The following is a 22,712-nucleotide window of genomic DNA, read 5'->3' on the forward strand; positions in this document are numbered from 1 at the left end:
TACTATGGGGTGAATTATACATAGATGACTATGGGGTGCAGTATATACAGGACTATGGGGTTCAGTAAAATATATGGAGGACTTTGGAGGCTGCATTATAATACATGGAGTACTATGGGAGTTCATTATATAGTAATACATGGACTACTATGGGGGCTGAATTATAATATATGCAGAATTATGGGGGCTGCATTGTTATACATGGAGGCCTATGGGGTCTACATTATAATACATGGTGAGCTGTGGGGTGCATTATAATACATGCATGACTATGGGGGCTGCATTACAATATACTGTATGAAGGCCTATTAGGGCTACCTTATCCATGGACTACGGGGGTGCATTATAAAACATGACGGACTATGGCGGTGCATTATAATACATGCAGGACTATGGTTGCTGCATTATAATATATGGAGGACTATGGGAGTTTTATTATAATAATTGGAGGGCTATGAGAGCTACCTTATACATGGAGGACTATGGGGGTGCATTATAATATATGGAGGACTATGGGAGTTGTATTATAATAATTGGAGGGCTATGAGAGCTACCTTATACATGGAGGAACTATGGGAAATGCATTATAATACAATGGGGCACATTCTAATAAAATGAAGGGTTACGTGGGACCCAATATACTATATGGAAGGCTATGTATGTGGGAGTCATTATAGTATTTGGAGAACTATATATACGAGGGGCACAAAGACACAAGCTTGTGATGGGAAAGTTTTGTGCTGATGGAAACAGGCTCTTTCCCGCAGCACCTAGCTTTCCGATACTCTGATATGGGAAAGCTGGGTGCTGAGGGAAAGATGAATATCAGAGCATAGGGATGCTGGGTCCTGAGGACAAGATGGATATTAGAACATAGTAAAGCTGGGTGATGATAGAAGGATTTCAGATCATGGGAAACCTGGGTGCTGAGGGAAAGAGCCAAGCGTTAACGTCATTATCCTGTACCCAAAATGTTGGTGTCATTATCCCATACCCCGAGTGTCGGTGCATTATTCCGTACCCCGTGTGTCTGTGTTGGGGGGGTCCAAACTTTGCAGTGTGGCCCATCAAACTCTAGTTACAGCACTGCTCAGTACAGAGATGACTAGATCGCAGTTGTTGCACTGAGGTTCATGATTTCTGGGCACTGCACTGTCTATAAGGCCAGAGTCACACTGGCGTACGACTTGACAAAATCTCGCATTGCACTCGGCTTCATGTTAGACAATGATGCAGCTCAGATTTGCGATCTTTTCTTTAGGCCTAAAACACACTTCTGCAAAAAAAACGTCCGTGTGACATGGTCCGTTTTTCGGGTCCGTGTTCCGTTTTTTTGGGGCGTTTCTCCGGTACGTATGGCATCCGTGTGATGGCGTATGCGAGCCGTGTGGAATGTCCGTATTGACATAAAATACGTACGTGTGCTGTCCGTTTTTAAAGGCCCGCATTCTTACCCAATTAACGTTGTTAATCATTCATCATGAGATCCTGGTGTTTTTGTTTGCCATCAATTGACCTGATAGATTGGTAACAAGTGTTTCAGATTTTGTGATTAAAAACGGACACGGACGATACGTGCTGAACACGGACATACTCTGTGTGCGGTACGTGCAGGCACGGACCCATAGACTACAGCGAGTCCGTGCCTGCGTGCTGCCGGCCAAAAACGGACATGTCCGTGTAGAAAAGCACACACACGTACTTACCACACGGACACACGTTACGTGTGATTTTACATGTGTGCGCCATCTACCATTGAATAACATGGGTCTCCGTGTCTCTGGTACGTGCAAATACGTACCGCACACGTACAAAAAAAACGGATGTGTGTTGCGGGTCTTAGTCAAAATCGGACTGAGGAAAAATGGCAGCATATTGCGATTGCAGGGAGTCTGGACTCACTTGCACTCATGCAAGTCTATGGGTGCGTGTGAAACATCGCACTGCCCTCGGATGACATCTGGATACACGCAGAGACAACTAATGGAGAAGATGGAGATTAATCCCTCCCTCTCCCCTACACCTGTGATCCGGTCAAAATTTTAGCACCCAAATCGCTGTGTTCAAAAAAAAAGCAATGTGCGCACGTCTCATGCCCAATTACATAGATTGGGCAGTGAACACAGGACGCATGCATTTACGATGCAGTGCTAAACGCAGCGTAAATGCATGTAAGTACGCAACCTGCGCATGAGCCCCAAGGCTGGAAAGGGCCCTTTCCACCCTATTAATATCCCCCAGTTGTCTGCTGTACCATGGCTGTTTTTTAGTAAAATGGAGGGGACCCCACTTTTTTTTAAATCTAAAAATTTGAAAAATAAGCATGGAATCCACACTATTTTTCATAACCAGCCAAGGTACAGCAGACAACTGCGGGTTGCCTGTAGCTGCTGCTGTTCCTGTGCTCTAGACATGAAAATTGGGGGGACCCCGCGTCATTTATTTATTTTTTTAAATTACAAAATAAAAATAGTGTAAAACAGCTGGTCAAGCTAACTATCTCTATATCACTATTCTATCTGTTCTATTTAATCTTTATATATGTATTTATAATTTTTCAGGCTTTACAAAAAAAACCAAAAAACACCATTAATTTCAGCGCCTTACTTTTTTACCGATACAACACGGACGACCATACCGGCACGTGTGACTTGGAACTGTATAAACACAGACATCTGAAGAAGGGAATTTTGTTTACTTACCGTAAATTCCTTTTCTTCTAGCTCCAATTGGGAGACCCAGACAATTGGGTGTATAGCTACTGCCTCCGGAGGCCACACAAAGTATTACACTTAAAAGTGTAAGGCCCCTCCCCTTCTGGCTATACACCCCCCGTGGGATCACGGGCTCCTCAGTTTTAGTGCAAAAGCAAGAAGGAGGAAAGCCAATAACAGGTTTAAAGACAAATTCAATCCGAAGAAACATCGGAGAACTGAAACCATTCAACATGAACAACATGTGTACCCGAAAAAAACAAAAATCCCTAAGAAAACAGGGCGGGTGCTGGGTCTCCCAATTGGAGCTAGAAGAAAAGGAATTTACGGTAAGTAAACAAAATTCCCTTCTTCTTTGTCGCTCCTAATTGGGAGACCCAGACAATTGGGACGTCCAAAAGCAGTCCCTGGGTGGGTAAAGAATACCTCGTGATAGGGCCGTCAAACAGCCCTGTCCTACAGGTGAGCAACCGCCGCCTGAAGGACTTGTCTACCTAGGCTGGCGTCCGCCGAAGCGTAGGTATGCACCTGATAATGCTTGGTAAAAGTGTGCAGACTCGACCAGGTAGCCGCCTGGCACACCTGCTGAGCCGTAGCCTGGTGCCGTAATGCCCAGGACGCACCCACGGCTCTGGTAGAATGGGCCTTCAGCCCTGAGGGAACCGGAAGCCCAGCAGAACGGTAGGATTCAAGAATTGGTTCCTTGATCCACCGAGCCAGTGTGGATTTGGAAGCTTGCGATCCTTTACGCTGACCAGCGACAAGGACAAAGAGTGCATCCGAGCGGCGCAAGGGCGCCGTGCGGGAAATGTAGATCCTGAGTGCTCTGACCAGATCCAACAAATGCAAACCTTTTTCAAATTGATGAACTGGATGAGGACACAAGGAAGGTAAGGTGATATCCTGATTGAGATGAAAGGGGGATACCACCTTAGGGAGAAACTCCGGAATCGGACGCAGAACCACCTTGTCCTGGTGAAAAACCAGGAAGGGAGATGTGCATGACAGTGCCGCTAGCTCGGACACTCTCCGAAGAGACGTGACCGCTACTAGAAAGGCAACTTTCTGTGAAAAACGAGAAAGGGAAACATCCCTCATAGGCTCGAAAGGCGGCTTCTGGAGAGCAATTAGAACCCTGTTCAGATCCCAGGGCTCTAACGGTCGCTTGTAAGGAGGGACGATATGAGAAACTCCTTGCAGGGACGTGCGTACCTGAGGAAGTCGTGCTAGGCGTTTCTGAAAAAATACAGATAGCGCTGAGACTTGTCCTTTAAGGGAGCTGAGCGACAAACCTTTTTCCAACCCGGATTGCAGGAAGGAAAGAAAAGTAGGCAATGCAAAAGGCCAGGGAGAAACTCCCTGAGCAGAGCACCAAGATAAGAATATCTTCCACGTCCTGTGGTAGATCTTGGCGGAGGATGGTTTTCTAGCCTGTCTCATGGTGGCAATAACTTTTCGAGATAATCCTGAAGACGCTAGGATCCAGGACTCAATGGCCACACAGTTAGGTTCAGGGCCGCAGAATTCAGATGGAAAAACGGCCCTTGAGACAGCAAGTCTGGTCGGTCTGGTAGTGCCCACGGTTGGCCTACCGTGAGGTGCGACAGATCTGGGTACCACGACCTCCTCGGCCAGTCTGGAGCGACGAGGATGGCGCGGCGGCAGTCGGCCCTGATCTTGCGCAGCACTCTGGGTAACAATGCCAGAGGTGGGAACACATAAGGTAGCCGGAACTGCGACCAATCTTGAACTAAGGCGTCTGCCGCCAGAGCTCGGTAATCGTGAGACCGTGCCATGAAAACCGGGACCTTGTTGTTGTGCCGTGACGCCATCAGGTCGACGTCCGGCATCCCCCAGCGGCGACAGATCTCCTGAAACACGTCCGGGTGAAGGGACCATTCCCCTGCGTCCATACCCTGGCGACTGAGGAAGTCTGCTTCCCAGTTTTCCACGCCTGGGATGTGAACTGCGGATATGGTGGATGCCGTGTCTTCCACCCACGTCAGAATCCGCCGGACTTCCTGGAAGGCTTGCCGACTGCGTGTTCCTCCTTGGTGGTTGATGTATGCCACCGCTGTGGAGTTGTCCGACTGAATTCGGATCTGCTTGCCTTCCAGCCACTGCTGGAAGGCTTGTAGGGCAAGATACACTGCTCTGATTTCCAGAACATTGATCTGAAGGGTGGACTCTTCCTGAGTCCACGTACCTTGAGCCCTGTGGTGGAGAAACACTGCTCCCCACCCCGATAGACTCGCGTCTGTCGTGACTACTGCCCAGGATGGGGGTAGGAAGGACTTTCCTTTCGACAATGCGGTGGGAAGAAGCCACCACCGAAGAGATTCCTTGGCCGCCTGAGAAAGGGAGACGTCTCTGTCGAGGGACGTCGACTTCCCGTCCCATTGGCGGAGAATGTCCCATTGTAGTGGACGCAGATGAAACTGCGCGAAAGGGACTGCTTCCATTGCTGCTACCATCTTCCCTAGGAAGTGCATGAGGCGTCTCAAGGGGTGCGACTGGCCTTGAAGGAGAGATTGCACCCCTGTCTGTAGTGAACGCTGTTTGTCCAGCGGAAGCTTCACTATCGCTGAGAGAGTATGAAACTCCATGCCAAGATATGTTAGCGATTGGGTCGGGGTTAGATTTGACTTTGAAAAGTTGATGATCCACCCGAAACTCTGGAGAGTCTCCAGCGCAACGTTCAGGCTGTGTTGGCATGCCTCTTGAGAGGGTGCCTTGACAAGTAGATCGTCCAAATACGGGATCACAGAGTGACCTTGAGAGTGCAGGACTGCTACTACTGCTGCCATGACCTTGGTGAAGACTCGTGGGGCTGTCGCCAGCCCGAAGGGCAGAGCTACGAACTGAAGGTGTTCGCCTCCTATAACGAAGCGTAGAAAACGCTGGTGCTCTGGAGCAATCAGCACGTGGAGATAAGCATCCTTGATGTCTATAGATGCTAGGAAATCTCCTTGAGACATTGAGGCGATGACGGAGCGGAGGGATTCCATCCGGAACCGCCTGGTTTGTACGTGCTTGTTGAGCAGTTTTAGATCCAGAACGGGACGGAACGACCCGTCCTTTTTTGGCACCACAAACAAATTGGAGTAAAAACCGTGACCTTGTTCCTGAAGAGGAACGGGGGTCACCACTCCTTCCGCCTTAGAGTGGACACTGCTTGCAGCAGAGCATCGGCTCGGTCGGGAGGTGGAGAAGTTCTGAAGAAGCGAGTTGGAGGACGAGAGCTGAACTCTATCCTGTACCCGTGAGACAGAATGTCTCTCACCCAACGGTCTTTGACCTGTGGCAGCCAAATGTCGCCAAAGCGGGAGAGCCTGCCACCGACCGAGGATGCGGAGAGAGGAGGCCGAAAGTCATGAGGAAGCCGCCTTGGTAGCGGGTCTTCCGGCTGTCTTTTTTGGGCGTGACTGAGTCCGCCAAGAATCTGAGCTCCTCTGATCCTTTTGAGTCCTTTTGGACGAGGAGAATTGGGACCTGCCTGAGCCTCGAAAGGACCGAAACCCCGACTGTCCCCTCCTCTGTTGGGGTTTGTTTTGTCTGGGCTGAGGTAAGGATGAATCCTTACCCTTGGAGTGTTTAATGATTTCATCCAAACGCTCACCAAACAGTCGGTCACGAGAAAATGGCAAACTGGTTAAACACTTTTTGGAAGCAGAATCTGCCTTCCATTCTCTTAACCACAAGGCTCTGCGTAAAACCACGGAGTTGGCGGACGCCACTGCCGTACGGCTCGTAGAGTCTAGGACAGCATTAATCGCGTAAGACGCAAATGCCGACATTTGAGAGGTCAAGGGCGCCACCTGCGGAGCAGATGTACGTGTGACCGTGTCAATCTGTGTAAGACCAGCTGAAATAGCTTGGAGTGCCCATACGGCTGCGAATGCTGGAGCCAACGACGCGCCGATAGCCTCATAGATGGATTTCAACCAGAGCTCCATCTGTCTGTCAGTGGCATCTTTAAGTGCCGCCCCATCTTCCACTGCAACTAAGGATCTAGCCGCAAGCCTGGAGATTGGAGGATCCACCTTGGGACACTGGGTCCAGCTTTTGACCACGTCAGGGGGAAAAGGATAACGTGTATCCTTAAGCTGTTTGGAGAAACGCTTATCCGGATAAGCGTGGTGTTTCTGGACTGCTTCTCTAAAGTCAGAGTGGTCCAGAAATACACTTAATTTACGCTTGGGATACCTGAAATGGAATTTCTCCTGCTGTGAAGCTGACTCCTCCACTGGAGGAGCTGGGGGAGAAATATCCAACATTCTATTGATGGACGCTATAAGATCATTCACTATGGCGTCACCATCAGGTGTATCCAGATTGAGAGCGGTTTCAGGATCAGAATCCTGATCAGCTATCTCCGCCTCATCATACAGAGAGTCCTCCTGCTGGGACCCTGACCAGTGTGATGAAGTCGAGGGCCGCTCATAGCGAGCTCGCTTAGGCTGTCTGGGACTGTCGTCCGTGTCAGAACCGTCACCCTGGGATGCATGTGACACCCCCGGAGCCTGAAGCTGTTCCAACTGAGGGGGACCAGGAATCAACGATTCAACAGTGCCCATGGTCTGAGTTACTGGTCTAGACTGCAATGTTTCAAGAATTTTAGTCATAGTCACAGACCATCTGTCAGCAAAAACTGCAAACTCCGTCCCCGTCACCTGGACAGTATTCACAGGAGGTTCTGCCTGGGTCACCTCTAGCAGAGGCCCCGGCCGAGCAAGTGTCACAGGGGCCGAGCACTGCACACAATGGGGGTCAGTGGAACCTGCCGGTAGAGCAGTCTCACATGCGGTACAAGCAGCATAGAAAGCCTGTGCCTTGGCACCTTTGCTTCTTGCGGACGACATGCTGTTGTCTCCTCTGAGTAATCTAGGAGGGAGTATAGCAGAGAATCACCAGCGACCGTACAGTGCAATGTATAGCATGCAAGCATAAAAATACAAATGTACACTTCGGCACTAGTGGGGGTCAGCCCTTGAGGGCTGCTTACCGCCCGCTCAAAAGCGAGTGTGTGGTCGCCAGAATCCCGTGTCTGGGTCTCCCAGTCTCCCCTCTCCAGCTCAGACTGCACACAGGAATGGCTGCCGGCGTCCTGTGAAGAGGGGCGGACCGTGGGCGTGCCTCAAACAAAGTGCGGGAAACTAGCGTCCCACTGTGCCCAGTGTGAGGGCTGGAGTATGTAAAACAGACTCCAGCTCTCAGCGCTGATGTTCTATACAGCGTCCCGCCCTTCCCCTGACTGGCAGGCCTGGGGGCGGGAACGAACCGAAACTAGGCCGCAAAAGCCGGGGACTCGAGTAATAAGCGCGGCCGTCATATATGCACGGCCAGCGCGGAAGTCCCCGGCGCACCACAAGTCCCAGCCGCGCCGCAGCGAAAAAAACTGACAACAGCGGCCGGCGCGGCAGTTTCTAATACATTTATCCACTCAGCAGAGCTGTAGATAGGAATGGCACCAGCGCGCAGCGCTGTTGTCCCCGGCGCACTAACACACCCAGCAATGCTGCAGTGTGTCTGTGTGCGGTCTGTGCGGGGACACAGAGTACCTTGAAGTAGCAGGGCCCTGTCCCTGACGATACTCAGCTCCATGTCCAGCAGATTCCCCAGGGGCCGTGGATGGAGCACGGTCTCAGTGCCTGGAGACCGGTAAGATCCCACTTCACCCAGAGCCCTAAGGGGGATGGGGAAGGAAAGCAGCATGTGGGCTCCAGCCTCCGTACCCGCAATGGGTACCTCAACCTGTGAGGCAAACCCTGGGATATGAAGATGAATTATGACTTCCAGTCATAATCGCTCTCATCACTCCATGGCAGTGCCCCCTCCCTTCTTGTTCTCAATGTCCACCATCTGGGAAGGTGTCACATCCCACTTACACCTCCAACAGCCATCTCCTGTGATATGGAGATTAGGTGATGTGGGAACAATGGACACAGGATGACTCCCTGCCGTGACCCTGTAGTAGGGGCTGCTATCTAATTAGCAAGGCTATGGAAGTATCCAGACAGAACGACTCCAGTAAAAAATGGTTCATATCTCGCAAGCCATATTTCCGATAAATATGGCAACCATAAAAATGGTGTCTCCGCATGCGGACGATGCTGGCACACCCTTTTTATGGGAGCAGGACCTGGGGAAATACCCCAGGCGTGATATCAGCCAATGGGGAACTAGTAGACAAGTCATGAGTCCTCTCGTTCCGTAGCTAAATTCATAGCTGTCACAATGAGAGCGTTGGCGTCCGCCTACGACGCTCCCAGGCAAAGTTATGGCCCATATTCCATGTTGGGATATTGTCCATAACTCAAGCCAGGGGTGGAGCAGTGCTCCCTCTGAGGTCACGAAGGTAGGAGGGGACCTGGATTTGCCCAGGTTGATAACCCTACTTCGGCCATTTTCCAGGGTTCTTTCGCTGGGGGTCACGTGTAGGAAACATCTGTGGGAAGGATCCTAGAAACCTGGCCTACAGCGCCCCCCTGTGGCCAGACGCACAAGGTAACTGCTGGAACTGTGTATGCCTGTTTGTAAACCATGCTTTATCTGTAACTGTACTCTGACATATGTATATTCTGTAGATTCCCTATTGTATATATTGTAGTTTCTAGTGTGCTTTAGGCTGATTAAATTATATAATTAATCTTGGGCTGTTCTGTTATCTCGATCTTGAATCCCACGTCTGTGTGTTCGGCTAATAGTTACCGTGAAGCGGTTGGTGGCAGCGAGTTTGTGCCAAGGATTATTGTGGGGAGGCCAGTGAGATTCGGGGAGATTTTATATATTCCGCCCGCGGAGGTCGGGGGAATATATACCCTACTCTCACCGGGGACCCTTCAATAATCGGCATAAGTAGTATAGCGGCCTCCTTGCTTATTGTCGGGCAATTCCATAATTGGCCTGACTATAAGAGGGGCGCTAGAGAGCGCATCACGTGCTCTGTCTGTCGGTCGGGAGGTATAAAGGAGGGGTGACCCCCACTTGTTACCCCCCGATTGTGACGTACTGGTAGCCAGCGCGGGGGATTTCTGAGTGACCCCCCCGGTGGTTCGTGACATATTGGTGGCAAGCGGTGGGATCGAGATAATAGTGTGTGTGAGTGTGAGACCCATACTCCCAGACACTAAAGACTGCCTGCAGCAGCTGTGGCTGCTGGGGTCTTCAGACTAGCTCAACACTAGAGTGTCAGAGTGCAGATACTGTAAGGTGTGTGGAGGCATCAGGTGTCAGTTCTGTGTCAGTGACCAAAGTCTGCAACAATGGCTGAGAGCACCAGGAGCAAAGCCAAAGGAATGGCCGATGCTCAGGCCAGAGACGATGAGGAGGTTGTCCACGAGCCCTCCAGGAGCTCGACGCCAGAAAACCGTTCTGCAGAGGACAGCGCACAACCTGGCAATTATGGACAAGATGAGGAGCAGCTCACCCAAGGGTCCTCAACGAGCCAGATGCCAGCCCTCCGCTCTGCAATGGACAGTGAAGCACCAGGCTCCGCAGCGGGCCGCAGATCACCACGTGCCATTCCACCGAGCCTGGGAGGCTCGGATAGCCTTCTTCAAATGGCTATGGCCCTTCTCCAGGCTGGAGACCGGGATACCTACGAGATACTCATGGCCGAGCGTGAGCGACAGGCAGCGCGTGACGCTGAGGCTGCGGAGCGGCAAGCAGTGCGTGAGGCTGCGGAGCGGCAAGCAGCACGTGAAGAGCGCCAGGCAGAGCGTGACTACCAGCTGCAGCTAGCTCAGCTCCGGCCCTCATCAGCCACACGTGACCTTCAAGACACCAAACTTCCAAAGGTCCGTGTTGAGGACTTCCCAGTGCTGGAGAAGGATGGAGACTTGGACTCTTTCTTGACTGCTTTTGAACGGACTTGCCTGCAGCACCATCTGGACAAGGACCAGTGGGCCAAATACCTGACCCCCCGTTTAAGGGGTAAGGCCCTGGATATCCTTGGGGACTTGCCTGCTGAGGCAGATCAGGGCTACGACACCATCAAGCGGGCCCTGATCCAACAGTACAACCTCACTCCAGAGTCCTACCGCAAGAAGTTCCGGAGCCTACAGAAGGGACCAAAGGACTCCTGGGCTGACCACCGGCGGGCACTTGCCCGAGCTGCCGACCACTGGACCCAAGGCCTGCAGCTTTCCACCGGACCGGAGATCCTGGACTTGTTCATCACGGAGCAACTCTTGTGGAACTGCCCTGAGGATCTCCGCCAGTTCATCCGAGACCAGAAGCCAAAGGGGTCCACGGCTACAGCTGCCCTGGCCGATGACTACACCAACAATCGGGCTCCTGAGGCCAGGAGAGCAGCCACCAGCAGCACCTGGAGAGGGGGTAAGATGAACTCTGCGACTGCCCCACCTGCCCCTAGACTGCAGGGGGTGTCCCCCTCAACTCCCCTCTCCAGGCCCGTGGCAGAACCAAGACGGTGCCACCAGTGCAACCTACCTGGACACTTCAAGGCCATGTGCCCTCAGCGTCCCAAGGCCCCGGCTCCGTCCCCGTCCCAAGGGCCGCCCAAGGTGTATTGTGTGGGTGGGGGTGGTGGTAGGTCCCTGGACAGCTTCCAACCTGTCACCGTCGGCCGGTCTGTGACCATGGGACTGCGAGACAGCGCCTCGGAGGTGACTCTGGTGCGGCCTGAGATGGTGTCCCCCCAAGACTTGATCCCTGGAAAAACCCTCGCTGTCTCCGGGATTGGAGGCATTGACCCGGCGCTGCCTGTTGCTGACATTTATGTGGACTGGGGCGCAGGGCGAGGGGTGAGGGAGGTGGGGGTAACTGATCGGATCCCCGCAAACGTGCTACTTGGGACAGATTTGGGGCAGATAACCTCCCAGTTTGGGCCCCAACCAAGGGCTGAACCTTCAGCCAGTACTGACATGCCTCCGGACAATGTTAATGTGTTATCTATGAATGATGTAAGGGAGGAGGGAGTGAACTCTGATATTTCTGCTTGCATAGACACCATAGACACACACACAGCTGCAGCTGTGACAGGGGAGGGGGTCAGAGAAAGGTGTGACAATGCCTCTACAAGTAATCAGCCTGTGAGCTGGGATCTGTTGCCCTCTGCAGGGATAAGCAGAGAGCAGGGTGCTGCAGGGGGAGGACCAGTGTGTGGGGTGGGGGCTACCACAGCAAATGTGGGGTCCCCAGAGATTTCACAGCGGGGTTCTGTTGCTGCAGGAGGGGAACAGGCAGGTGAGATTGGGGCCGGTCCAGGAGCGGAAGTGCTCCCAGGTAAGATCTCGGTGCATGGTTCCCCCACAACCGGGGTGTCAGGAAGCCAGGTAGGTCTGCCTGAACCGGCGACTTGGTCAGGAACGGAGGAGGAGCAGGCACGACCCACGGTCGCAGCGGCTGTGGCCGCTGTCACCCGCAGTGGGAGTGCTGGAAGCCAAGGGGCCTCCCAGAGGTCCGATAGCTCTTCCCCTTCTGACCCAGTGGCAGCCGAGTCAGGTGGAGGCCAGGACACAGGTCCCGGGGTACTGACCGAAGATGTGACAGTCTCGTCGATTCTGGCCACATCTAGTCAGGGGTTTCAGGCAGCGTTAGAAGCTGACGACAGCCTGAAAGCTCTTAAGGAGCAGGCGGCACAGCCTCCCTCGGACTCGGACCCGGAGCGAGTGGTCTGGGACCAAGGACGGCTGTACCGGGCCACGGTCCAGCAGGGTTCACTGGAGGCGTGGCCCAGGGACCGACAGTTGGTGGTACCCTATCCGTTCCGGATGGAGTTGTTGCGGATCGCACATGAGATTCCGATGGCCGGACACCTAGGGATCGCTAAGACCAAGGCCAGGTTAAACCAGCATTTCTACTGGCCAAAAATGGGGGCCGATGTGGCTGCCTACTGCCGTTCGTGTGAAACCTGTCAGAGAGTGGGGAAGGCGGGGCCACACCCCAAAGCCCCACTAGTATCTCTGCCAATCATCGATGAGCCTTTCAGGAGGGTGGCTGTGGATCTGGTCGGCCCGCTGGCCATCCCCAGCAGCTCCGGGAAACGCTTCATACTGACGGTAGTGGACTATGCCACCCGGTACCCAGAAGCAGTGGCCTTGTCGTCCATTCGGGCTGACAAGGTGGCCACCGCATTGCTGGAGATTTTCTCCCGAGTGGGTTTTCCCCAGGAAATGCTCACTGACCGGGGGACCCAATTCATGTCCCAGCTGATGGAGGCCCTCTGTAAGCAAGTCCAGGTGCGACATCTGGTGGCCAGCCCGTACCATCCACAGACTAATGGCCTGTGCGAGCGGTTTAATGGCACCTTAAAGCAGATGCTTAAGATGTTGGTCGACTCCCATGGGCGTGGCTGGGAGCGGTATCTCCCACACCTGTTATTTGCTTACCGGGAGGTTCCACAGGCCTCAACAGGATTCTCACCGTTTGAGCTCCTGTACGGGCGACGTGTGCGGGGCCCCCTGGCTCTGGTGAAAGAGGCTTGGGAAGGGGATTTGGCCACCCCTGGAGTGTCGGTTATCGAGTATGTCGTGCGCTTCCGGGACAAAATGCAGGCCTTGACGCAACTGGTACACGACAATATGGCTCAAGCCCAGGCCGATCAGAAGCGTTGGTACGACCAGAACGCTTGTGAGAGGACCTACCAAGTGGGTCAAAAGGTGTGGGTACTGGTCCCCGTACCACAGGACAAGCTTCAGGCAGCCTGGGAAGGCCCATACCTCGTGTACCAGCAGCTCAACCCTGTAACGTACCTGGTCACCCTGGACCCTGCCCGTGGAAGGCGGAAGCCCTTCCATGTGAACATGATGAAGGCACATCATGAGCGGGAGGCGTGTGCGCTCCCCGTGTGCAACCTGCCCGAGGAGGGAGAAGCGGAAACCCTCTTGGATATGCTAGCCCAGGTTAGGGCAGGCGGATCCATTGAGGATGTGGAGGTTGGCCACCAGCTCTTGGAAGACCAACGGTCCCAGCTGTGGGCCACCCTACACCCCTTCCGGGGGTTGTTTACCAACCAGCCCGGAAGGACTAACTTGGCTGTCCATCACGTGGACACTGGGGATCATCCCCCAATCCGGCGTTCAGCATACCGGGTCTCCCTGGAGGTGCAGCAACACATGCGCCAGGAGATTGACGAGATGCTGAAGCTGGGGGTGATCCAGGCATCCAACAGCGCTTGGGCCTCGCCTGTAGTCCTCGTCCCTAAGAAGGACCGAACCACTCGGTTCTGCGTGGACTACAGGGGGCTCAATGCTGTCACGGTCGCCGATGCGTACCCAATGCCACGCATCGATGACCTGCTCGATCAGTTGGCCGGGGCTCAGTACCTGACCATCATGGATCTGAGCCGGGGATATTGGCAGATCCCCCTGACTCGCAAGGCCAGGGAACGCTCTGCCTTTATTACCCCATTTGGACTGTACGAGTCCACGGTGATGCCATTCGGGATGAGGACTGCCCCTGCCACTTTCCAGCGGATGGTCAACACCCTGCTCAAGGGACTTGAAGGGTACGCGGCCGCGTACCTGGATGACATTGCCGTCTTCAGTCCCACCTGGGAAGATCACCTAGAGCATCTAGCACAGGTGCTCAGGCGGGTCCACCATGCAGGTTTGACCATCAAGCCGGGAAAGTGTCAGCTGGCCATGAGCGAGGTCCAGTACCTCGGTCACCGGGTAGGCGGGAGAACACTGAAGCCCGAGCCTGAGAAAGTGGAAGCCATCGCATCCTGGCCCACCCCCAGGACCAAGAAGCAGGTGATGTCCTTCTTGGGGACCGCTGGGTACTATAGGAGGTTTGTTCCATGCTATAGTAGCCTGGCAAAGCCCTTGACGGACCTCACCAAGAAGAAGCTGCCCTCTGCAGTCGATTGGACAATGGACTGCGAGACAGCCTTCCGGGCCCTAAAGGACGCCCTGTCCAGCCCGCCCGTGCTACAGGCAGCCGACTTCACGCGGCCGTTTGTAGTACAGACCGACGCCAGTGACTTCGGCCTCGGTGCGGTGCTCAGCCAGGTGGACTCTGCGAGCCAAGAGCACCCAGTCTTGTACCTGAGCAGGAAGCTGTTACCAAGGGAAGTTGCCTATTCCACGATGGAAAAGGAGTGCCTGGCCATAGTGTGGGCCCTGCAGCGTCTGCAACCCTATCTATACGGGCGCCACTTCATCGTGGAGACGGACCACAATCCCCTCAGCTGGTTACACACTGTCTCCGGGACGAATGGCAGGTTGTTGCGATGGAGCCTGGCGCTCCAGCAATACAACTTCACCATTCGACACAAAAGGGGCCGTGACCACGGTAACGCAGACTGGCTTTCCCAACAAGGAGAGGTCGCGGACGGGCGCACGGGGGAACACCGGAGTGTGCTGCCCCCTAGCGCCCTCAAAAGGGGGGAGGTGTGAGGCAAACCCTGGGATATGAAGATGAATTATGACTTCCAGTCATAATCGCTCTCATCACTCCATGGCAGTGCCCCCTCCCTTCTTGTTCTCAATGTCCACCATCTGGGAAGGTGTCACATCCCACTTACACCTCCAACAGCCATCTCCTGTGATATGGAGATTAGGTGATGTGGGAACAATGGACACAGGATGACTCCCTGCCGTGACCCTGTAGTAGGGGCTGCTATCTAATTAGCAAGGCTATGGAAGTATCCAGACAGAACGACTCCAGTAAAAAATGGTTCATATCTCGCAAGCCATATTTCCGATAAATATGGCAACCATAAAAATGGTGTCTCCGCATGCGGACGATGCTGGCACACCCTTTTTATGGGAGCAGGACCTGGGGAAATACCCCAGGCGTGATATCAGCCAATGGGGAACTAGTAGACAAGTCATGAGTCCTCTCGTTCCGTAGCTAAATTCATAGCTGTCACAATGAGAGCGTTGGCGTCCGCCTACGACGCTCCCAGGCAAAGTTATGGCCCATATTCCATGTTGGGATATTGTCCATAACTCAAGCCAGGGGTGGAGCAGTGCTCCCTCTGAGGTCACGAAGGTAGGAGGGGACCTGGATTTGCCCAGGTTGATAACCCTACTTCGGCCATTTTCCAGGGTTCTTTCGCTGGGGGTCACGTGTAGGAAACATCTGTGGGAAGGATCCTAGAAACCTGGCCTACAGCGCCCCCCTGTGGCCAGACGCACAAGGTAACTGCTGGAACTGTGTATGCCTGTTTGTAAACCATGCTTTATCTGTAACTGTACTCTGACATATGTATATTCTGTAGATTCCCTATTGTATATATTGTAGTTTCTAGTGTGCTTTAGGCTGATTAAATTATATAATTAATCTTGGGCTGTTCTGTTATCTCGATCTTGAATCCCACGTCTGTGTGTTCGGCTAATAGTTACCGTGAAGCGGTTGGTGGCAGCGAGTTTGTGCCAAGGATTATTGTGGGGAGGCCAGTGAGATTCGGGGAGATTTTATATATTCCGCCCGCGGAGGTCGGGGGAATATATACCCTACTCTCACCGGGGACCCTTCAATAATCGGCATAAGTAGTATAGCGGCCTCCTTGCTTATTGTCGGGCAATTCCATAATTGGCCTGACTATAAGAGGGGCGCTAGAGAGCGCATCACGTGCTCTGTCTGTCGGTCGGGAGGTATAAAGGAGGGGTGACCCCCACTTGTTACCCCCCGATTGTGACGTACTGGTAGCCAGCGCGGGGGATTTCTGAGTGACCCCCCCGGTGGTTCGTGACATAACCTTAACAAACACCGCCGACAAAGAGTGGGGTGAGAAGGGAGCATGCTGGGGGCCCTAGTATGGGCTCTCTTTTCTTCCAACCGACATAGTCAGCAGCTGCTGCTGACTAAACAGTGGAGCTATGCGTGCGTGTCTGACCTCCTTCGCACAAAGCATGAAAACTGAGGAGCCCGTGATCCCACGGGGGGTGTATAGCCAGAAGGGGAGGGGCCTTACACTTTTAAGTGTAATACTTTGTGTGGCCTCCGGAGGCAGTAGCTATACACCCAATTGTCTGGGTCTCCCAATTAGGAGCGACAAAGAAAGGGGCTTTATGGATACCCATCTACTGTATGTACTATTGTTTTGTGTTTCAAATTATGATTTTCTCCTCAGAGGCTAAAAATACTTCTCAAACTTTCTAAGGTGAATTGTTACCCCTCTGTAAAATATGTAGTGTGACCTCTGCCAGAGCCTGTCCTATGGAACAGCGGTGGCACCAGCTTCAGACCCTCAGCGACTTACATCCCTTTAAATAAAAAAAAAAAGAAGGTTTCGCCCCAAACGACCTGAATCAGGCGGTGTGAGCCTCATGGAGTTATGTTGCCACAAAAAGAGGGAAACACCGAAAATTTTTATTTTATTTTATTTTAGTTTTATTAATACAAGTATATCAATAATTCTAACAAAAAGGAGAAATATTTATACAGTTATTTTTATAGAGAACATTCATTCCATGCTGTACATGTGAACGGGTAACACACAAAATAGATATAAATTACAGTGAATAAACCAATCCTGACAGACGGGTACAGCGGGGAGCGGACCCTGCCCTCAGGGGCTCACAGTCTACAGGGGAATGAGGGTGGGGGAGACAAATATATACTGTAACAATCAACTTTACAAATCAATACGTAGAATAAAGAAATGTTGGACATCGGCAACAATGAAAGAAAAAAAATCTTTTGTATCCAAGTCCCGTGCGTTTTAGGTGTAAAAATTGTATTTCACCATTTACCATAAAAATCCTCTTGCTGAATACATGGGAGGACACAGGAGGTGTGATGTGGATTACACCTCACTGTTCTCTCGGTCTCTAAGGTGGGACGACGGGGGGCAATTACACCCAGTTGCCAGTAGTCACAAACTGTATTTGAAAAACAAAGGGAAAAGATTAATAACACAGTTCCCTGTGCGAGCTCTCCTCCCCAACATGCAACACGGCCCCCTGCTCAGCACGCCCTGCAAGCCCCCTCCCTCCCAACATGCAGCCTCTCCCCCTGTGACCCCCCCCCCCCCCCCGACGTGCAGCCTCTCCCCCCTCCAACCCCCACCCGACGTGCAGCCTCTCTCCCTGCGAGCCCCCCCCCGACGTGCAGCCTCTCTCCCTGCGAGCCCCCCCCGACGTGCAGCCTCTCTCCCTGCGAGCCCCCCCCGACGTGCAGCCTCTCTCCCTGCGAGCCCCCCCCCGACGTGCAGCCTCTCTCCCTGCGAGCCCCCCCCCGACGTGCAGCCTCTCTCCCTGCGAGCCCCCCCCCCCGACGTGCAGCCTCTCTCCCTGCGAGCCCCCCCCCCGACGTGCAGCCTCTCTCGCTGCGAGCCCCCCCCCGACGTGCAGCCTCTCTCCCTGCGAGCCCCCCTCGACGTGCAGCCTCTCTCCCTGCGAGCCCCCCTCGACGTGCAGCCTCTCTCCCTGCGAGCCCCCCCCGACGTGCAGCCTCTCTCCCTGCGAGCCCCCCCCGACGTGCAGCCTCTCTCCCTGCGAGCTCCCCCCGACGTGCAGCCTCTCTCCCTGCGAGCTCCCCCCGACGTGCAGTCTCTCTCCCTGCGAGCCCCCCCCGACGTGCAGTCTCTCTCCCTGCGAGCCCCCCCCGACGTGCAGTCTCTCTCCCTGCGAGCCCCCCCCCGACGTGCAGTCTCTCTCCCTGCGAGCCCCCCCCCGACGTGCAGTCTCTCTCCCTGCGAGCCCCCCCCCCGACGTGCAGTCTCTCTCCCTGCGAGCCCCCCCCGACGTGCAGTCTCTCTCCCTGCGAGCCCCCCCCGACGTGCAGTCTCTCTCCCTGCGAGCCCCCCCCGACGTGCAGTCTCTCTCCCTGCGAGCCCCCCCAACGTGCAGTCTCTCTCCCTGCGAGCCCCCCCAACGTGCAGTCTCTCTCCCTGCGAGCCCCCCCAACGTGCAGTCTCTCTCCCTGCGAGCCCCCCCAACGTGCAACACTGCCCCCTGCCCAGCTCGAGCACCCCCAACGTGCAACACAGCCCCCTGCCCAGCACGAGCCCCCCCCCCAACGGGCAACGTTGCCCCCTACCTAGTGCATCCTGCAAGGCCCCCCAAAGTGCAACACAGCCCCCTGCAAGCCACCAAAAGTTCGGCGTCACACCCTACCTAGTGCGAGCCCCACTAAAATGTGCATCCTCTCCCTGCGAGCCCCACCAAACATGGAGTGTCGCCCCCTGCCCAGTGCGAGCCTCCCAAACGTGCATCGCCCCCTGCAAGCCCCCCAAATGTGCAGTATAGCCCCCTGCCCAGTGCAAACCTCCCGAACGCGCTTCCCCACGAGCCGCGCGCCCCCCCCCCCCCCCCAACGCGCCGCTGCCCAGCGAGCCTCCCCCGCCACGCAAGAGCCCCCCCAACGCTCCGCCCCCCCGCCCAGCGAGAGCCCCCGGGGGCACTGCGGGGGCTCTCGCTGGGCAGGGGGGGGCGGAGCGTTGGGGGGGGGCTCGCACTGGACAGGGGGCTATACTGCACATTTGGGGGGGCGATGCACGTTTGGAAAGCTCGCACTGGGCAGGGGGCGATGCTGCACGTCTGGGGGGGCTCGCTCTGGGCAGGGGGCAGTGTTGCACTTTGGGGGGGGGGCTTGCAAGGTGCACTAAGCAGGGGGCAATGTTGCATGTTGGGGAGGGGTTGTTCAGATCTTGCTGAGTTTATTTTCTGTTTTTAGCAGCCCCTGATCCTCTTATGCAAGGGCTCTCGCTGGGTAGCGGGGGGCTCTCGCTGGGCAGCGAGAGCCCCCGCAACGCGCCCCGCTGACCAGCGAGAGCCCCCGCACCGCTGCCCCGCGAGAGCCCCCGCACCGCTGCCCCGCGAGAGCCCCCGCAACACGCACCGCTGCCCCGCGAGAGCCCCCGCAACACGCACCGCTGCCCCGCGAGAGCCCCCGCAACACGCACCGCGAGAGCCCCCGCAACACGCACCGCTGCCCCGCGAGAGCCCCCGCAACACGCACCGCTGCCCCGCGAGAGCCCCCGCAACACGCACCGTTACCCCCCTGCCCAGGGAGAGCCCCCACCAAACGTGCAGCGTCACCCCCTGCCCAGTGCGAGCCCCCACCAAACGTTCAGCGTCACCCCCTGCCCAGTGCGAGCCCCCACCAAACGTTCAGCGTCACCCCCTGCCCAGTGCGAGCCCCCACCAAACGTGCAGCGTCACCCCCTACCCAGTGCCAGCCCCCACCAAACGTGCAGCGTCACCCCCTGCCCAGTACGAGCCCCCCCTCACAACGTGCGTCGCCCCATACCCAGTGCGAGCCCCCCCCCTCACAACGTGCAGCGTCGCCCCCTGCCCGCCTCCCAAACGTGCATCGCCCCTGGCAGGCCCCCCCCAAATGTACAGCCCCCCCAAGGCATCGCCCCCCACTGCCCAGCGAGCCCCCCCCCCCAACGCGCCGCCCCCTGCTGCTCAGCGAGCCCTCGCTGGGGGGCGGCGCGAGGGCTCGCTGGGCAGCGGGGGGCGGCGCGAGGGCTCTGCTGGGCAGCGGCGCGTTGGGGGGGGGGGGGTTCGCTGGGCAGCAGCGCGTTGGGGGGCTCGCACTGGGCGACGCTGCACGTTGTGGGGGGGGGGGTGCTCGCACTGGGCAGAGGGCGACGCTGCACGTTTGGTGGGGCTCGCAGGGAGAGAGGCTGCACGTAGGGGGGGGGCTCGCAGGGAGAGAGGCTGCACGTAGGGGGGGGGCTCGCAGGGAGAGAGGCTGCACGTAGGGGGGGGGGGCTCGCAGGGAGAGAGGCTGCACGTGGGGGGGGGGGCTCGCAGGGAGAGAGGCTGCACGTGGGGGGGGGCTCGCAGGGAGAGAGGCTGCACGTGGGGGGGGCTCGCAGGGAGAGAGGCTGCACGTGGGGGGGGGGCTCGCAGGGAGAGAGGCTGCACGTGGGGGGGGCTCGCAGGGAGAGAGGCTGCACGTGGGGGGGGCTCGCAGGGAGAGAGGCTGCACGTGGGGGGGGCTCGCAGGGAGAGAGGCTGCACGTGGGGGGGGGGCTCGCAGGGAGAGAGGCTGCACGTGGGGGGGGCTCGCAGGGAGAGAGGCTGCACGTGGGGGGGGCTCGCAGGGAGAGAGGCTGCACGTGGGGGGGGCTCGCAGGGAGAGAGGCTGCACGTGGGGGGGGGCTCGCAGGGAGAGAGGCTGCACGTGGGGGGGGGCTCGCAGGGAGAGAGGCTGCACGTGGGGGGGGGCTCGCAGGGAGAGAGGCTGCACGTGGGGGGGGGGGCTCGCAGGGAGAGAGGCTGCACGTGGGGGGGGGCTCGCAGGGAGAGAGGCTGCGGGGGCTCGCAGGGAGAGAGGCTGCACGTGGGGGGGGTGCTCGCAGGGAGAGAGGCTGCACGTGGGGGGGGGGGCGCTCGCAGGGAGAGAGGCTGCACGTGGGGGGGGGCTCGCAGGGAGAGAGGCTGCGGGGGCTCGCAGGGAGAGAGGCTGCACGTGGGGGGGGGCGCTCGCAGGGAGAGAGGCTGCACGTGGGGGGGGGGGCGCTCGCAGGGAGAGAGGCTGCACGTGGGGGGGGGGGGGGGGCGCTCGCAGGGAGAGAGGCTGCACGTGGGGGGGGCTCGCAGGGAGAGAGGCTGCACGTGGGGGGGGCTCGCAGGGAGAGAGGCTGCACGTCGGGGGGGGGCTCGCAGGGAGAGAGGCTGCACGTGGGGGGGGCTCGCAGGGAGAGAGGCTGCACGTGGGGGGGGGGCTCGCAGGGAGAGAGGCTGCACGTGGGGGGGGGGCTCGCAGGGAGAGAGGCTGCACGTGGGGGGGGGCTCGCAGGGAGAGAGGCTGCACGTGGGGGGGGGCTCGCAGGGAGAGAGGCTGCACGTTGGGGGGGGGCTCGCAGGGAGAGAGGCTGCACGTTGGGGGGGGGGGGCTCGCAGGGAGAGAGGCCTGCACGTTGGGGGGGGGGGGGGGGCTCGCAGGGAGAGAGGCTGCACATTGGGGGGAGGCTCGCAGGGAGAGAGGCTGCACGTTGGGGGGGGCTCGCAGGGAGAGAGGCTGCACGTGGGGGGGGGCTCGCAGGGAGAGAGGCTGCACGTGGGGGGGGGGGCTCGCAGGGAGAGAGGCTGCACGTGGGGGGGGGCTCGCAGGGAGAGAGGCTGCACGTGGGGGGGGGCTCGCAGGGAGAGAGGCTGCACGTTGGGGGGGGGCTCGCAGGGAGAGAGGCTGCACGTTGGGGGGTGGGGGCTGTTCAGAACTCGCTGACAGTTTATTTTCTGTCTTTAGCAGCCCCTGATCCTCTTATGCGGGGGCTCTCGCTGGGCAGCAAGGGGGAGAGCTCCCACAACACGCACCACTGCCCCGTGAGAGCCCCCCACAACACGCACCACTGCCCCGCGAGAGCCCCCACAACACGCACCACTGCCCCGCGAGAGCCCCCACAACACGCACCACTGCCCCGCGAGAGCTCCCACAACACGCACCACTGCCCCGCGAGAGCTCCCACAACACGCACCACTGCCCCGCGAGAGCCCCCCACAACACGCACCACTGCCCCGCGAGAGCCCCCCACAACACGCACCACTGCCCCGCGAGAGCCCCCCACAACACGCACCACTGCCCCGCGAGAGCCCCCCACAACACGCACCACTGCCCCGCGAGAGCCCCCCACAACACGCACCACTGCCCCGCGAGAGCTCCCACAACACGCACCACTGTCCCGCGAGAGCTCCCACAACACGCACCACTGTCCCGCGAGAGCTCCCACAACACGCACCACTGTCCTGTGAGAGCCCTCACAACACGCACCACTGCCCCGCGAGAGCCCCCCACAACACGCACCACTGCCCCGCGAGAGCCCCCCCAAACGTGCGTCGCCCTCCACGAGCCCCCCCCACAGACGTGCAGCGTTGCCTTCCGCGAGCCCCCCCCACAGACGTGCAGCGTCGCCCTCCGCGAGCCCCCCCCCACAGACGTGCAGCGTCGCCCTCCGCGAGCCCCCCCCCACAGACGTGCAGCGTCGCCCTCCGCGAGGCCCCCTCCCACAGACGTGCAGCGTCGCCCTCCGCGAGGCCCCCCCCCCACAGACGTGCAGCGTCGCCCTCCGCGAGGCCCCCCCCACAGACGTGCAGCGTCGCCCTCCGCGAGGCCCCCCCCACAGAC

The 22,712-nt window shown here is 57.3% G+C and overlaps 1 protein-coding gene across 1 annotated transcript in view; it reads left to right on the forward strand.

The window, feature by feature from the left end:
* The window catches only part of ZNF276 (zinc finger protein 276), a 122,547-nt gene that overhangs the window by 12,554 nt on the left and 87,281 nt on the right, over window positions 1-22,712 (forward strand). The gene's annotated exons all lie outside the window — the stretch shown is intronic.

This window comes from Anomaloglossus baeobatrachus, chromosome 10 (genome assembly GCF_048569485.1).
Source record: "Anomaloglossus baeobatrachus isolate aAnoBae1 chromosome 10, aAnoBae1.hap1, whole genome shotgun sequence".
NCBI classification, from domain to species: domain Eukaryota; kingdom Metazoa; phylum Chordata; class Amphibia; order Anura; family Aromobatidae; genus Anomaloglossus; species Anomaloglossus baeobatrachus.